This window comes from Triturus cristatus, chromosome 3_1 (genome assembly GCF_964204655.1).
Source record: "Triturus cristatus chromosome 3_1, aTriCri1.1, whole genome shotgun sequence".
NCBI classification, from domain to species: domain Eukaryota; kingdom Metazoa; phylum Chordata; class Amphibia; order Caudata; family Salamandridae; genus Triturus; species Triturus cristatus.
Window position 1 is genome coordinate 228013521 of NC_140583.1, and position 9633 is coordinate 228023153.

Below are 9633 nucleotides of genomic sequence, written 5' to 3' on the forward strand. Positions count from 1 at the left end.
GGCAAAGCTGGGAGCGAAGAAAGATCCCATCGCCGTCCCGGTAGTTTGACGATAGAGTGTGCCATCAAACATAAAGATGTTGTTATGTAAGCAATACTCCATCATCTGCGTAAGCATCTTGCTGTGCTCACGGAATCTAACAGGTCTACTCTCCAAATAATGTGAGCACGCTGCCAATCCCTGTTTATGGTCGATGATGGTATACAGACTATGCACATCAAGGGTAATGAACCAATGATCATCACCCCATTCTATATTGTTAATCTTTCTAAGGAAATCCTTAGTGTCCCTGATATAACTGGGTAGTGCACTGACATACTCCCTAAGAAAATGGTCTACATATTTGGAGATATGTTCTGCCACACTGCCACGGGAGGAAACAATGGGTCGCCCTGGTGGATTAAGGGGATCCTTATGCACCTTGGGTAAGAGGTACAGTACAGGAAGTATGGGATAATCCTTTTTGAGATAACAAAATTCCTCCCACTCGAGGATATCCATGTCCCTCCAATTACCCAGGAGGTCCCATATGGTGGTGATGCTCGTAGAGTATTCCTCTAAACTAATGGGGATGTAATACCTCGTATCATCTAGTTGCCTGTGTGCTTCAATTAAGTAGGTTTCCCTGTCAAGAATAACAATATTACCGCCTTTATCAGCAGGGCGGATGACAACACTACCATCTTCTGCCAAAGACATAAGAATTTGTCTTTGAGCATAGCTAAGATTGTCATCACTGCCACTGCTGCTTCTTTTGCTTCTATGTCTGTAGCTATTAAATTCCTTGCCCACAACATCCTGGAATGTATCGATGTTATCATGAGAAAGGCAAGGTACAAAGGTCGATTTGGGTTTGAAGCCAGAGAGAGTGGGAGCCTCAGTTGCGATCCCATGTTCAGCTAGACATTGTGTAGTCCCCACAGATGTACTCGACCCTCCACCCTCCTGATCTAGTTCCATCATGGTGATCAGAGTGTCAATATCACCTATATGTAACTCTGTTTGATCTGTCTGGACCACATTAGTACTAGAGTTAGTTGACTTTCTATTTTCGGTACTTTTAAGCATATGAAATGTTTTAAGTTTCAATTTGCGTGCAAATCTAAACAAATCAATTCTGGCATTGGTATAATCAAAGGGGTAAGAGGGACAAAATGAAAGACCCAAACATAGCACTTGTTTCTCAACAAAACTCATAGATCTCTTAGAAAGATTAATGATAGTTCTATTGACCATATCAGGTTACATTAGAAAGCTTTTCTGCTGTGCGTCTGTCTTGTTCCCATGCCGCCGCGTCCCCTGCCTCTTCTGCCACCGTTGTCGTATCCTTGCTCGTCTGTTCCTGCGTCTCCGCGGCCCCTGCCCCGTCCACGGCCCCTCTGTCCACGTGTCTTTGGAATTGGGGTGTCTCGTGTAGTCTGATGACCCCGACGTAGGATCCGATATTCGTCTAAAAAAGTTTTCTTACGTGTGTTTCCTTCCTCTATGGAAGTGTTGTTAACTGATACATCGGATTCACTCTCACTTGTCGTGACCACAGCTACTGTTGTTGACTCAATATTGGTAGTAGTACTCTCTTCACCTGCCATTTGTTGATTATACAGGTGATACTATTTTCTGCTGAAAGTCAGAATCCTACCACTTTCATAATCGCCGTAGTCACGATTGAGCTTCCTTTGTTTCCTGTTCTTAATATCCTCCTCGTACTTTTTCAAACGTTCCTTCATATTTCCAAAAGTATTACTTAGTGTCTCCTTGTCAGCTATTTTATTCAAATCCTCCACCAGATTTTTAATGGATTCCAGGATACCTTCCCGGTCAAGCTACGTATATTTTATTAAGATTTCCAACATTCTCTTAGAACTGTGCGCAGAATTTTCAGACCATTCATCTAACATGAGGGGATTAGGTGTCTCGTATGTCGGCATTGTAAAAATCCTCAGACCACGTGGTACCATAGCTTGGTCTACATAATATATATCGTAATTCACCGTTATGTACAGATCGATATCAGTTTATCATGTGGACTTTAAGAGTTTCGTTTTCGTAACTCCGGGTATCATGCAAGGTAGAGAGGCATGTGGAGCACACATGCCGCCTTTGGATACCCCAGGCTTGAAGCTACGTGAATTGTCACCAGCGGCAGTATTTCCGACAATGTCGTACATACACCTCAGACTGAAAGCCAAGGCGGATTGCACCCTGGGAGAAACAAGTTACACTTCTCAGCAACAAGCGCCAAATCTACAGCGCTATCGGAGCAGCTGAAATGTGGCCCCAGAGAGGGGGGCAAGGGGAGCAGAGAGAAAGTCGCTGACGTAGACACAGGATTAAATCCATGAAGCTTCCGAGGATCTATCCACAGAAACCCTCCCCGACCCTCAAAAGGGAGGTTGAGAGCGAGAGATTTCATCCCCCACCGTCCATGAAAAACACTTACTTCAAGGGCTTTCATCCAGTGGGTAGATACAGACATACACTTTCCAGTGCTTAATTTCTAAAAGAAAGTGCTGGTGCTACTAGATGTCAGTGTGTCAGATACCAAGGCCACGCAGTCCTGAATCTACCTCAGGCCTCTTTACCTACCAGGCCCCCTCTGCCTCTCTATTGGACTCTTTACACATTCCTGCTTTCTCCTTTGTAACGGGGTTTCGTCTCTCTAACTCCGTCTCTCCGCTCTGCTTTTCCCACCTCTCCCGCTCTCGGGAGAGTCTGTCGAGTTAAAATGAGAGACGGTCTCCAACATAGAGAGCCGGGAGACCCACCAAAAACCATCAGCACAAATTATGCAGCAGGCCCCACTTGCAACCACCCCCTCAAATTCTGCCCTATCTAAACCAGAGCGATCCCTGCATGAGAGAAAAAAAATACGTCCTGTTCCAACTCACTTCCTTGCAAAATAAGGCTTGACGAGAGGAAAAAACACAAATCAAAGATGAGAATCACAAACAGGCCCTGCGTCTGTACACGGCAGAAAACAGCCAAACAGGTTTGTTTGTTCTGTTTAGCAAAATACATACATTACCAGACAGATGACTCGGTCCAACCTCAACAAAAATAACAAAGGGGTTGGGAGTGGCAACGGCGGCAAGCATGCGAGTGGTGCGCGCGCCACAGTGAGCCATGTGTTTTGCATTATCGTGCACGCGTCTGTGCACGATAATGCAAACCACATGTTACCCTGTGTGGGTAACAGACACCAATAGGCCAAGGGCGAAGCAATACGCCCGCCCTTGGCCAATTGCGTGCTGTATTTAATAAAAAGACGCACGCAAAGGCCAATAGCGTGGCCCAAAAGGAAAAGCACACGCACGAGCGTGTGCGATTCCTAGCTCGATTTTTAAACCCCGTACTAGAGGTCTCTCGCTGCACGAGCAGTTCTACGCACTGCAACGCTAGGCGCGAGACCTAAAAAGGGCATATATATCTAACATAAAGCACAAATAACTGAAAGCCAAAACTCCTTCTTCAGGCCTCAATATTATTGAAATTTCAGAATTGAAGCATTTTGAAGGTTAATTATTTAGGTTTAAATCTTTTTATTGATATAGAGTCACACAAGGAAAAGGTGCATAATGAACAAGCCACGCAGGGCTCAACAGATTCAGATTGAAATGTGAGAAGAAAAGTGACTTCCAATATAGCAAAAACACTATCCCCTCACCCACCCAAACAAAAAGAAAAAAGGAAAATGATGAAAAAAAAGAAAAGGGAATGGAGCCACTCTTCACCCTCTCGAAGTTCTCTATTTCTACCCAGCATAACATGGGTCGGTGCGTTCTAGGTAGATCTGAAGTGAGTCATGCATGGGGGTCTTGAGTAGTGAGGTGCAATAAACGTAGATATTTGGGGCAGTACAGTTTCCTAACTTCTGAGGCTAAAAGAGCGAAAAATGGTTGTCAAAGCTCGCCAAAGGAAGAGCCCTTGCCAGCCAAGGTGAGGGAGATCTTTTCCATGCCCAACACGTGCCAGAGGCGTTGATATCACCCTGTGTGTGTGGGGACCCGGGCAGTTTTCCAGTGTATGAGTATGTTCTGTGTAGCCATACCAAGAGCAATAGCAATTTGTTTCCCCCTTCGGGATTTCAGGGGGTAAGTGATTGGGTTGAGCATTCCCAGCAAGACGTATGCAGGCAACCGGGGGAGTTCCGTGTCCAAGTGTTTGTCAATCTCGTCCCGTACATGTGTCCAGTAGGGTTGAATGTGTGGGCAGTCCCATAGGAAATGAACCAAGGAGCCTTTCTGTCCGCAGCCCCTCCAACAGTCGGGGCTATGGGTGGGGTCAGCCTGGTGTAAGGTTAATTATTTATAACAAATCCTTGCCGTTACTAATTTATGTTAAACAGCTAACGACCATTAACAAAGCCAATCGTACTGGCAGGTTTTAGGTGTTGGTCAGTTGCTGTGTTAAATATCTGCATGCAATTACATCTCAGAGAGAAACCAAAGTACTGGTCGGGAAGCACACTATGGGAATCACAGAAATTTATTTTATGTGTTCCCTTTTAGAGAGTCAACACATTTTTCATCCCACTTAAAGACCTGTCTTCACATATTTCGATATGACTGATTGCAATCAGAAGCTGTGGGTCCTTCCCGAAACCTGGTTAGAGCATTTGCTTCCAAAGTTGATGCCACATGCAGTGCAAGACACTGGGCAAGCACATACTTTAAAAGGCTGAAGTTGTTGCGTTGTACAATTTGCACATTACATTAACTGTTGAACATATTAATGCAGTAAGATATAGGGCAGTTTTTAATGTGTTTAATATTTCAAAACTATACGTTCTTACTGCTTTATAAGCCTTGCTTTATCACAAAATTAATTTGCTGTAAAACGCACCATTTGCCAATCTTTTTTACAGTTTTTTTCTCCGGAGGAGGATCCAGCCAGGATGCCACAATTGTCCATTAAGCTTGGCCCGCGTCGTTCACTACATAAAAGTCATACCAAACTTTTAAGCCTCACCACTTTGAAATATCACCAGCCGCCCTGGGAGTAAGCACTTGTGAATTGGGCACATAAATCATAAGACGCCATTGTGAAATTTAAGAAATTGCATTCTTGAAAAAACATTGTTCCTGACAAGTTGTGGCATTTTATGACATGTAAATGATGAGCCTAATGTGAAAAGTGTGCTATATCAGTAAGCACACAAATATTGTGGTTTTTCCTTTACATTTTTTCACTACATATGCTTGAATATTATACAGCAAAATGTAAGAAATTCAAATTTCCTTTCAACTGCTCTTTCCTTGGGGGCTCAAGAGAACCTGGGTGCAAGATGGCCGCCGCCTAGCAAGGCTCTGCCAACCGTACAATTAATCCTTCATTTGTCGCGGTCATGAGAGTGTGATTTCCTCCTCCTTCACCTTATTCCAGCTGCTTGCGTGTGCCAAAAGCTGCTGGGCATTCTGCCTCCCCGATCGGAGACTGTTGTTAGCGAAGACTTCCGCTGAGCCCAACAGGTCTGGGCTGCGACCTGGGCGGTGACGGAGAAGCAGAGCGGGAGCCGCGGTGCGGCCTGCCCGGGCGCTGGCCTGACTGCCTGTCCTCTCGTTGGAGGTCAGCTGCTGGCTATCCGGGTAAGTGGGGGAGTTCTAGCCTGGTGCTTGTCCGTGGCAGTACCATGCCTGCTTCACTGAGCGGGTGCAGCTATTGATTCCCGCGTCAACGAGACACCGAAGAGGAGACGGGGAGAGAAGGAGAGTGCTGCGGCCCTGGCATGAAGGACACTGGCACATTCCAACCATGATTGCAGTGGTAAGTGGCCACTAAAGCCCATGGCAGAGGCTGCTATGGAATTGTGTGGCATATGGCCCTTTCACTAAATGCAGCGGTGTGCCTGTCTGTGGCCTCGCCGCACGGAGTCCTGGTCTGGCCCACAGAGCAGCACTGCTTGCGCAGAGACCACCCGGAAGGCCTAGGCCCAGAGAGTATCACCATTCAGGGAGGGCCCCACCTGCTAGAATTAGGACATCCTCATGCCCTCAATGGAGTTGAGGCGTGGCGGTGCCCCAGACAATCCCCCTTTCCCAGCTGATCAACACCTGGTTAATCATCTCTGCACATTGGGGTACCTTTCAACTGAGACCTCCATAAGAGAGCCGCGATCTGGGGGCACTGTGACCTCAATTCAGGTGGACATGCACCCTTGGCTGATGACTGGGTCTGCTCACGCCCCACAGTGTAAATTCGAAAAGGGCAGCGTGAGGTGGAAACATCAAAAGCACCATGTGCACGTCGGAGCATGACATCCAGGCCGTAGCATCACACGCTTCTTGCCGTGGGCAAACAGGACACAGGCAGCCTAAACTGACGTTTGACAACAAGAAGGGCACACGTGTACCTGATCAGGACCAGATGCCCTGCGATGCCTGTGGCACCAGATCAGGAAATAAAAGAAATCCTGACAGAGATGAAATACAGCCTCCAGTCCTTCCACTTCCTCTGGCACCCCCAACAACCTAAGGTTATTTCTCCTCTGCCTGTTCTCAAATTCTTCAAGCTTCCATTGAATGTCTTTTATCTGTGAGTTCTAAGCCTCCACCTGAGTTGATGCGGAGGCTGCCTCCGCCTCCGTGGCAACTATTCTTTCCTCCAGGTTCGTCACTGTCTCCCCCACATTACAATATGCCTTGGAAAGCTTTGTGACAACCCCCTGCATTTTTCTCATGGCAGCTTGCGTCTTACGGTTATCCTGGCGTGTTTTTTCCCTGTGGGAAAGGATGGCCTGATGTATAACCTCCAGCATAGGGGGGATGGTACCAGTTGCTGGGGGGAGCTTATCAGAGAGTGGAGTGACAGATGAATAATCCCATCTTAAATCTTTCCCTCCTTGTATATCTGGCTGCGGCTTAACCTTCTTGGTTACTGTAGGGAGGTCCAAGTCCGTATCATGGTCTGAATCCAAATTACTCTCTTCTAGTGATGAGCTTTGATCACCATCAGACCACTCTGCCCCTTCCGAGACAGAGAAAAAACAATCACTGTGCTCCTTATCGGTATCCGGCCTGTCCTTACCCCCACCTGGGAGATCCGCTCCCCACAATGCATTATCACCCTCCGGCATTGAAGCGGCTTGCGGTAGCTCCTTCTGAGATATCACTCCCTCAAACACGGGGGCCGGGACAACAATTTTGTTACTAATATCTGTATCTTGTATTGCCCCCAAAGTTGCTGAAGATGCCACCGAAGGATCCACTATTTTGACTAAGTTACCCCCCTGCACATTCTCTTCTGGAGAATCCATCTTGTCATAGTCAATATCAATGTCTCTGAGGGTAGCCACAACAGTGAGTGGATCGCTGAGATCCCTACTAGTTAAGTTTGACTTCACGCCTTGGGTGCCTTGTGGAGCTTCAACCGGACTACACAAGCTCACCTCTTCATTTTGTTTCCTCCTTGTATTTTTCCCCGTATTTTGGACCAGCGCTGCTCTCTCCACCTCCGTCTGTTGCTTCCTGCTCCGCATCAGCATATCGACTACCGAGGGGCCAGCTGGCCGGGATTTCCCGACCCCACCTTTCCCCTTCCTCAGCTGATCCGGAGTCCGCACTTGCTGCGAGTCGCTCGGTGCCTGCTCCAGAACATCCTGCTCCACCGCTGCAGAGCCCGCAGCCGGCTCTCCATGCTGCCTCCGCGCTGCTGCCTTGGAACCCGCGGCATTCACGGCGGCTTTCGGGGGCATCTCTCCGCTATTCCAGACGCTCCGGCTCGGCAGTTGAATCAGGTGAAACAGGAATTTAGAAAGAGAGCGAATGGCTCTCTGTAAACCAAATTTTATAACGGGCAGCCAGATTCCTTTAAACAACATCCCGAGCCCCCATAGATGGACCGGGAGGGGGGTGTTAGTTTTTCAAAGCAATATGCCTACAGGCGCCAGCCGATTCTAAAGCGTATAGGGGTCATCACAAAACCCGACCCAGAACAGCTTCGCTAGTGCCGCACTCGGCCCTCAAGCGGCCGCCATCTTGCTTCGACGCTAGGCTACATATAGTTGAGCTATTTAAGGCCGCCTTTCCTGAACTGTCGGGTTGGAACTGGTCTGTTGAAATTTAGAGGGCACACCGTACCCCGTTTAAACTACGAGCCCTGGTGAAAGAGGGAGATAAGCCATGAGCTATTCTGGTGTTCTTAGGGAATTTCCCACTGCGACAAGCTATCTCAGAGAAGGCCAGACCAGAAGCAAAAAGATCTAGCGGGGGGGTTTCATTTTTTGTTCGCCCCGACTTCTGCCATTCAACGGTAGAGAGACGTTGGAGGCTGAGACAGCTAATCAAACCATTCCAGGAAAAGAATATCCAGATATATTTGATTAACCCAGCGCAACTTAAAGTGATTCATGAAGGGCGTACATGTTATTTCTCATCCGAGATAAAAGGTAGAGAGTATCTGGACGCGTTAGATAAATAGATAGTTTGTTTGTGAGTTGAAGAAAGGGAGATGAATAGGTGAATAAGAATGCCTGGATTTGGTGACTTTAAGGTTTAACTAGAAGCTGGGTGATGGTGGGGGTGTTTAGAGTTTTATTGGGGTAGCAGGGACAATCTGTTTTGGAAGACCCAGACGCTAATGCTGCTGACATCACATGCACAGACCTAGGTCTGAGCGCTTCCTAGGGGTGGAGGGATCAGGGAGGGAAGGTTGGGGGTTGGTAGGGCGGGTGGGGTTGGAAGGGGAGGGAAGAAGAAGATGGGGAAAATGGGGAAAAGGAAAAATACCTGGTTTTATTTTGTTTTACGGTTTAGGACCTGTGGTTCTTATTCAGAGACTTGGGTTGTTACAAAGAAAATTTGGTATCTCACAAAGGTTAAATGGGGAAACTTAAGATATGCACGGTTAATATAGGAGGCCTAAATAACTGGAGGAAGAGGCAAATGATGGGGTATTTTTTTAGGTCAAATCATATAGATGTAGTATCAATCAATCAATCAATAGTTCTTTATTCGGATGTTAAAAACACCATAAAAGCACATGTACACAATACAGATTTTTTTTTTAAAAAAGCGATTAAATCAATCAAGTAAGAACATTTGATGAGAATAAAACAGAATAAAAACCGTCGTATCACCTGACAGGTACACAACTTCTTAACGGGCGCGGTTTAAGCCTGACCTTTGGTTGATCTTAGTCTCAGTGCTACTTTGATGAAATTCAGAATACAGCACAAAGTCAGTGGGTCAGCTGCCCTTTGTAAGAACAATAATGCTGAGTTTGCCTGAGACAAATTAGCCCTTTTCAGGATATCAATTAAAAAACTTCGCCTGGGCATAGAGTAATAAGAACAAAAAAATACAAAATGAAGGGTGTCCTGCGGGGACCGATTGTCGCAGCCGCAGGCACTCTTCTGCTCAATCGGTACAGTGTAACCTTGTGAGTCCGCCAATAAATAGGGTAAAAGATTGAGCCTAAAACGGGATATTAAAAATCTATCCTGTGCATTATACATTAAACAGAGATAGGGTTCCATTCCCACAGTAGTCTTGATGTGACTGTGCAAATTCACTGACCTTTTAGACCCTTCTTCAATCATTCTAGTTGTATTTCTTTGGGCCACAAACAAGCTTTTTACCATTGGTTTGTCCTGGGCTCTGATCACTGATGGGTTGGTAAAAAGTTCTGTGTGACCCA